The following is an 8,676-nucleotide window of genomic DNA, read 5'->3' as shown; positions in this document are numbered from 1 at the left end:
ATCTTAAATTAATAAAAGAATAATACAAATAAAAATTACAATCTAAAATTAGAAATTTTAAAATTATAATTAAAAAATTAGCATAATTTAAAGTTAAAAGTGAAATAACATTAAAACACAACTACTAAAACATCAACCATTCGCTAAGAAAGGAGGAGAGAGAATGACTAGAAATGAGACTGAGGTCAGACAGAAGACTATGCCAGGTATAGCGGAGACGATGAACTACCGCTATTCAATGAGGGAACAAGTCTTTTGATAAATAATGACTCGAGTGTTGTTAAAATGGAGAAGTGCTGTTTCTTGACTTCAATCTTACATTTGATGCCATGATTTTTGATAGTTGAATGCTCTGGTCTACTTAATCTCTGGCCAGTTCTAAAACTATACCCCATGTGGCTGCAATATCGCATTTGCAACAGCCTCTTGGTACATCCAACGTAATTACCAGGACATCCTGGGCACGTAAATTTATACACAACATAAGACCTCATAAAAGGCTGCAGACGATCTTTACAGCAGAACAGGGAGCCAATTTTACTGGGGTTATTTGATATTAATTTTTATTTAACCTGGTATTTCACCTTCAATGATATGAGTAAGTTTCTGTGACAGTTTCAGGTTGGAAATATAAGGAATCGAGGCATACATGATTTTCTTTGGAACGTCAACAATCGGTGGTACTGGTTTCAGATATTTAGTTGAAAGTTTGTTAATTATTTTCTGAACAAATTCTTTAGCATATGAATTTTGCTGAAAAAAAGATAGTACAAATTTTATTTCCCTATGAAAAATGTCCCAACTCGAAGAGTACTTCAGCTCTACCAACTAAAGTGGAGATAGTGTTAAGTTTAAAACTTCTTTGGCATGAGCTGTAAAAATTATTGGCTAGACCAGTATACGTTTTTTTCCTATAGACTGCTGTATTAAATTGATGATCAATTCTGGAAATGAAAATGTCTAAGAATGGTAGACAATTTTCCTTTTCCTCTTTAGTTAATAGAGCTGAAGTACTCTTCGAGTTGGGACATTTTTCATAGGGAAACAGAATTTTTACTATCATTTTTTTTCAGCAAAATTCATATCCTAAAATATTAGTTCAGAAAATAATCAACAAACTTTTAACTAAATATCTGAAACCAGTACCTCCGATTGTTGACGTTCCAAAGAAACTCATGTATGCCTTGATTCCTTATATTTCCAACCTGAAACTGTCACAGAAACTTACTCAAATCATTGAAGGTGAAATACCATGCTTAAAATTAAAATTAAATTAATATAAAATAAACCCGAGTTAAAAGTTGGCGCCCTGTTCTGCTTTAAAGATCGTCTGCAGGCCTTTTATGAGGTTCTTAATGGGTTGTTTTATGAAATTTTACACGCGTGCTCAGGATGTTCCCTTGGGATTTTTTACCGTTTGGTTCATCTAACTAGAGGCTGTTGCACAAATGCGAATAATTGCAAGCCACATGGGTTATAGTTTTAGAACTGGCCAGAGATTAAGTAGACCAGAGCATTCAACTATCAAAAATCATGGCATCAAATGTAAGATTGAAGTCAAGAAACAGCACTTTTCCATTTTAGGTTACAATAAGGACTCTGGGTATTTAACAACACTCGAGTCATTATTTATCACAAGACTTGTTCCCTCATTGAATAGCGGTAGTTCATCGTCTCCGCTATACCTGGCATAGTCTTCTTTCTGACCTCAATCTCATTTCTAGTCATTCTCTCTCCTCCTTTCTTAGCGAATGGTTGGTGTTTTAGTAGTTGTGTTTTAATGTTCGTATTTCACTTTAAATTTGAATTATGCTAATTTTTAAATTTTAATTTTTAAATTTTAAATTTTAGTTTGTAATTTTAATTTATATTTACTTTTATTAATTTAAAATGTACTTTTATTTTAACAGACTGATGATGCACAAAGTTCCTTGTGCGAAACGTTTTCAAATAAATCCTTTTTCTCATCATATGTCTTCGGCTTTCCTGAAGTTATGTATGCATATGGAAGTTCCTGCATATCCTATATATATATATATATATATATATATATATATATATATATATATATCATATATATCATACAGTAAGTGAAAGTACTTAATTGTGGTACTATTCATTAACGATTTTGGTGTGTTATCATCGTTAATACTGAATTGGGTTGAGAGATATCTCCTCGTAATTTAGAAACCGTGAAGGGAGTTTTATGGAGTTGTAAAGTAAGGCTTTTAGCGGATTTTGCGCAAGTAACAACGTTAAGCATATAATACAGTCCACTATAAGTCCATCTTTTTCGCCACAGCTTCTCTCCCTTCTTAGAGAGAAGCTGTTTGTGTGTGTGTGTGTGTGTGTGTGTATAAAAGCACATGAATATTTTCTGTTTAAAAAAGAATTCCATCTAACCAATAAAAATACCAATGAAATGAGAATGATAGAAAAGCGGTATTTATACAGAGTTCCAGAGGCCAGCCGCTGCATCACTCCAGTTAATAGCTTCTTAGTCCTTTTGAGAGGTTCATCGTATATCTTTATTTAATCATTACTGATTCAATCAACTAACTTTTGAATCAACAGTTGCTGCTATATATCATATGTGACAAATCCCAGTTTATTCTGTGATTATGGTTACTTATTTATTTATGTGGTTTAAAATAGCTGAGATTTGTTAGCCGTACCTTATTAACCATACCTTATCACTCTGATGGAGTGATTTTCCAGTAAAACTGATGTAGGATTGGTTACAGTCGATTTAATCGATTTCGTACACTCCAGTGTCTTTGGGACTGGCCTTTGTTGGACGTTAATCAGGGATTTGGCTAAGGTATTTGGGTAAGTAAAGCCAAAAGGGTTAGAGTTTCCAAGAGTCTATGTCAACGTCTTAATCCTGTCTAGGCGTGGGGTTTTCATTTTGCTGTTGGGTGTCTCTCTAGCCTTGTTTTAAGGGGAAGGCAGTTGTTCTTGGTTTTTTTCGAAATACAATAGCTCTCGGCATGTTTTCAACAGTAATCATGTAGTGTGTTAATGTTTTTGATGTACTAGTTGTTCGGCTATAGAGAGGATTTGCCTGTAGACTTCCATAATAAAAAAGAATAACGAAAAACTTACATCTTGTTGAATTTCTAGAAATGTTAAGAATTAATCATTATATATTGTAGTTGGGGATGACGGAAACTTCTTTTATTTTACAAATAAGCCCTCTATACTTCTTAATAAAGGTCCAATATCGTTTTGAACATGTTTAACACTGAATTCATGTATTTTATCAATGACTCTATAAATTTAATATTGCTAAATATGACTTAGATATGTTCATTTGAGATTTTAATTGTCTATATATTAATATAGTACATGTAGAATCTACTGGTCACTTTTTCCAGATGCATATGTATTTGCGATAGCCGCAGTACCCTCTTAACTTCTCGAATTCTCATCGCTGTATGTATGTATCATTCTCTCTCTCTCTCTCTCTCTCTGTTGTGTATAATATATATATATTATATATATATATATATTATATATATATATATATATATATAGTATATATATATATATATGTATATATATATATATATATATATATATATATATATATATATATATATATATATATATATATATACAACAGAGAGAGAGAGGGAGAGGAGAGATACGAGGAAGGAGAGAGAGAGAGAGAGAGAGAGAGCAGAGAGACGAGAGAGAGAGAGAGAGGAGAGAGAGAGAGAGAGAATGATACATACATACATACAGCGATGAGAATTCGAGAAGTTAAGAGGGTACTGCGGCTATTGCAATTACATATGCATCTGGAAAAAGTGACCAGTAGATTCTACATGTACTGAATTTTGCTAAAAAAATGATAGAAAAAATTCTATTTCCTATGAAAAATGTCCCAACTCGAAGAGTACTTCAGCTCTATGAACTAAAGTGGAGATAGCGTTAAGTTTAAAACTTCTTTGGCAGGAGCTGTAAAAATTATTGGCTAGACCAGTATACGTTTTTTTTCCTATAGACTGCTGTATTAAATTGATGATCAAGTTCGAGAAGTTAAGAGTGCATTGTGGCTATTGCAATTATATATGTATCTGGAAAAAGTGACCAGTAGATTCTACTCACATAATTATATATAGACAATTAGAATTTTAAATGAACATATCTAAGTCATATAGCAACATTTATCTAAGTCATCTACAAAATACATGAAATACAGTGTTAAACATCTTCAAAAGGATATTGCAAATTTATTAAGAACTAGAGTTGGCTTATTAGTTAAAAAACAAAAAACAAAAAAAGTTTCCGCCATCCTTAAGTACAAAACATAATGATTAATTCTGAGCATTTCTACAAATTCAACCATATCTAAGTTTTTCGTTATTCTTTTTTATTAAGGAAGACTACATGCGTAGTCTCTCTAGTAGAACAGCTAGTGCATCAGAAATATTAATGCACTACATGATTACTATTGAAAACATCCCGGGAGCTATTGTAATTCGAAAAAAATAAACTCCTCATAATTATTCTTACTTTTATGTGAAGTCTAATATTGATGTTAACAGTTCTAATAATGGGTTCTGTATAGCAGAAGGTAATATTTTTTTACTTAAAAGCTACTAGGCATTGGCTATTTGATAAAAGAAGCTGTTTAAATTTACCTGAAGTTATTGATGTCTTACGCAAGACAAATTCAGGAGAAAATCTTTTGTAATTTCATCATCTACTGCCAATAAAGGATTATTCTTACTGAAGAGTGTTCTGATTCTAAGGTTTTTATCATGAAGATATCTCCAATGTCATGCACATTAGACGTATCCCTTGCAATATTATACTTACTTTCGATTTATATTACTGTGAGCAAAGTAGGAAATGCTTGCTCGCTGGAACTAACAAAAAAAATCTTTTTATTCCGAAAGGAACTTTCAGCAGGAAAACCTTCAAATTTAAATTTCACCATTGAAATGGGAATTTTTTATCAACAATAATAAAGCAACCCTCAGCATATTGCATTTGCAAAGTACTAGGTACTAGGATAGTGGTATTTTCAAGCCTTATAATCTATTAATATTTCTAAAAGGGGCTACATTGCACATAGTGCTCAGAGAGTTTTCAAAACCGTAGGGGCATTACCAAAAGCAGCCATGCCATGGTGATGATATGCGTTATGTTGAATAATTTTGAGTCTCTCGAACTGGAACATCAGTGGTTACGTTACACCTACTACAGCTATGAGGCCAGTATTTCACGATTTGGTTTTTGCCTAGCTCCAGCGTTATGAATTAATGCTTAGCAACTGACTAACCTTTTGGGACTTGCTATTACTTCTGATGAACTCCTGTTTGTTTGTTTTTTGTTTTTTATCGGGGTTGGGGGGGGGGGGGGGGACGTTTCATACCTTTCGTTTTGGCATTGGTAAATTATCTTAAATCTAAATTGGTTGGAGAGGAATTGGTTAATTCCTATCCCATATTATATTTTAATAACAAAGCATTGTTTGTAGCAGATCAGTGTCTTTTAATTCTTTGAATTTGATTTTTTTATTAACATTTTCTAAGAATTCGTCATTTACAAATATTATTTTACAAGCTCTTATCTTCTATGAATTTTTGATAAATCCCTTCCACTTTTATCTTATTGTTAGTCTAATCACAGAACTGATATTGATGGTAGTTAATGAAAGTAAAAAATATGCCTTTCGGACTAGATTGCATCACTGCCGGCGATATTAATTACAAAAGTACAATTCTGTTTCACTAATATCTTCACCACACAGTCATAATAGCTTATTCTCTAAAACATCTAATAAATCAGCATGTTTTCATGCTCAGCCTTTATCAATATGAAATATATAACATAATTTGTAGATTTCACATGTATCCAGAAGTCCTGCAATTGTCAGTGAAAATACTCTTCCCGTAATATAATCGCACTTATCTGCTTTATAATTTGCAGTACAATTAGTTTCAAAAGAAAATCTTAAGCATTACTCTTTGAAGTGGTTGCATTATAATGAAGCCTAATATTTATCTACGCCTGGAGCCGTATACTTATTTCAAATTTTTGATAACGGGATATGACTGCATATTCCAACGCCCTGTAGGTTACTCCTAAACTTTTGGGTTATATGTAAAATCATCTAGCAGCTGCCGCCATAATATAAAAGAATAATGAAAATACAAATATCAACACGAGCGGTGTATATATATATATATATATATATATATATATATATATATATATATATATATATATATATATATAATATATATAGTGTGTGTGTGTGTGTGTGTGTGTGTGTGTATATATATATATATATATATATATATATATATATATATATATATATGTGTGTGTGTGTGTGTGTGTGTGTGCGTGTATGTACGTATGTATGCATAAATGTACATATGAATGATTGCGATTTAGTTCTTAGCGCTTGGTTACTCATAATGGAAGTAATACCAAATTAAATATAAAAAGAATAATATATCACTAATTTATATAGAAGAGCGGGGGAAGTAGATCATTAAAATATTTACAAAGAATTGTAAAACTTAACGATACATTTCAGGAGATGATGCCGTAAATTAAATCGGTGCATAAGACAAGTGGATGAGAGAACCATTTCCTTGAAAACGCTCTACGTTCGCAATCCTTTAAATGCTCATCTTTAAAGTGGATTCTGAAATGAATTCAGGGCTGCAACGAGAAAGCGTGAATGTATCGCTCGTTTTAACTCCAACCTGCATACATTAACATTAAGATAATGCTTTAATCTTCTTTCCGCCTTCACAACAGGATTACTGTTTCAAAGATGTTGACTTATGAGATGCTATTCAATTTTGTGGCAGGGTACGTTAGACTCCCACTTCCTACATTAGGAGAAATTGTGACATTAGCTCTTTCCCTTATTATGTGGAGAAGATTCCTCTAAGGATAGGAGTCGTTTTTTTTAGTTATTATTAGTGTTGTGCTTCTGTATAGAGTGCATAGGATGGAGGATTTCTATTCATCTTATTTTTGTGCCTATTTTACACATATAAGTAATTTTATTCATGAAATTACCGGTTCTTTTCATTTCAAAATAAGTTTTAATTGGTGTATTATGCTCATAATGAAACAGCTACAATAAGGGCAGATTATTTGGCCCCGTAATATTATTATAGTGATAGAAGTTAAATCCGTATATCGTATCTGTCAAAATGATATTATAGCTAACACAAGAGCTTGACGCGTCATACTCTTCCCACCCCATTAGAACAGCGGTCTTTCATTGTGAGTTTGTTTGTTTTTTGTCCCAAAGCCCCTCTCCCCATTGAGGGATACATCACTTTTTTTCAATATGTGAAGGCCTTTATGGATCACTAAGGAATTTCGATGACACTTAACCCTTCAGCAATCATCCAATTCAATAGTTTTGTTGTACTAAGTCGTATTAAACAACCGGGATGATGGGATTGGTCGTTCACTACATCCTTTTTCAGAATAGTTTTGGTATCTTCTCAGAGGGAAAGAACAACAGCACAGTCAATATACACACGTGGGTAACAGTTCTTGTTTTAGGTTCCTCGCACCAAGATAGCTTGTATAGCATATCAGTCAGCTCTATTTCATTGTCTCTAGAATAGCTCGCCAGTTCTTTCTCATCATTATTTATTACTTCCCCCACTAATAAGTTTGTTATAGATCATGTCTCCTTTTATGAATTTCCGGTTACTCGGTGAGTAAGCATTCAAACTACTTTGTTGTAATTGTTGTTTTTCATGTTGTTATTCCTGTTGGGAGGTACGAAAGGTCTTGGAAGAGCGTAAAAAAGGTAGAGAAATGTGTTTCGCGTTCGGTTAAAGATACAGGATAGGAAATTTATGAATTATTTATCAGAATGAAAATGTTAAAATTAAACAGTACATAAATATAATTTTTAATAAGATTAGCGTATTTATTTTAGCTTTCGTTGGTGAAACAATGCTCTATTTGACTGTAGATTTTAGCAGTCTAAAAGTAAGGAATATAATGTTTACAACTTATCCGTGAAAGGAAAATCGTTCACACGTCTTCGGTAAGCTGGAGGTCGGATCAAGCCTTCTTTTGACTTTTATTTCATAGTTATTGAAAAAGATCCTCTTCCTTTCGACCTAATATAAAAAATTAAAAGGGGAAAAAAACTTTGGATGTTTACGTTAAAGTTTATACTGTATATTGAATATATTTAGTTTAGCTGAAAGAGCGAGTTCAGTAAAAAATAAAATTACATTTAATGAATACGGTAAAAATCTAGCGAAAATTACACCGGATATAATCAGTAGCTTTTGAACTAGTTAATTATCGTATCGCAAGTCCTTCCAGTTTTCGGTTAATAATTTCCATTTTGAAAAAAGGATTATATTCAACAAGAAAATAAAATCCATGGTACACTTGAATTCCACAGAGAAAATGGAATAGACTAGCTCAGTAGAGAAAACCATTACATTGAAATTTGTTAGTAAAGTTCATTTGATGTTAAATGACTATTTAAACGATTTTGGTAGGATTATAACCATCAAAAGCCCTTTATACCTAATTAAGGGAATTATATATAATAGTTGGCGATTAACTTTCTAAGATTTTCTCAACACTCTGACATTCGGTACTTTGTCTGCCCACCATTTGGTCTTTTCGACAATTTATTTGTCGATACTTTGGCTGCCC

The sequence above is a fragment of the Macrobrachium nipponense genome, chromosome 11 (genome assembly GCF_015104395.2).
Source record: "Macrobrachium nipponense isolate FS-2020 chromosome 11, ASM1510439v2, whole genome shotgun sequence".
In the NCBI taxonomy this organism is placed as follows: Eukaryota; Metazoa; Arthropoda; class Malacostraca; order Decapoda; family Palaemonidae; genus Macrobrachium; species Macrobrachium nipponense.
Note: the sequence above shows the minus strand (reverse complement) of the source record.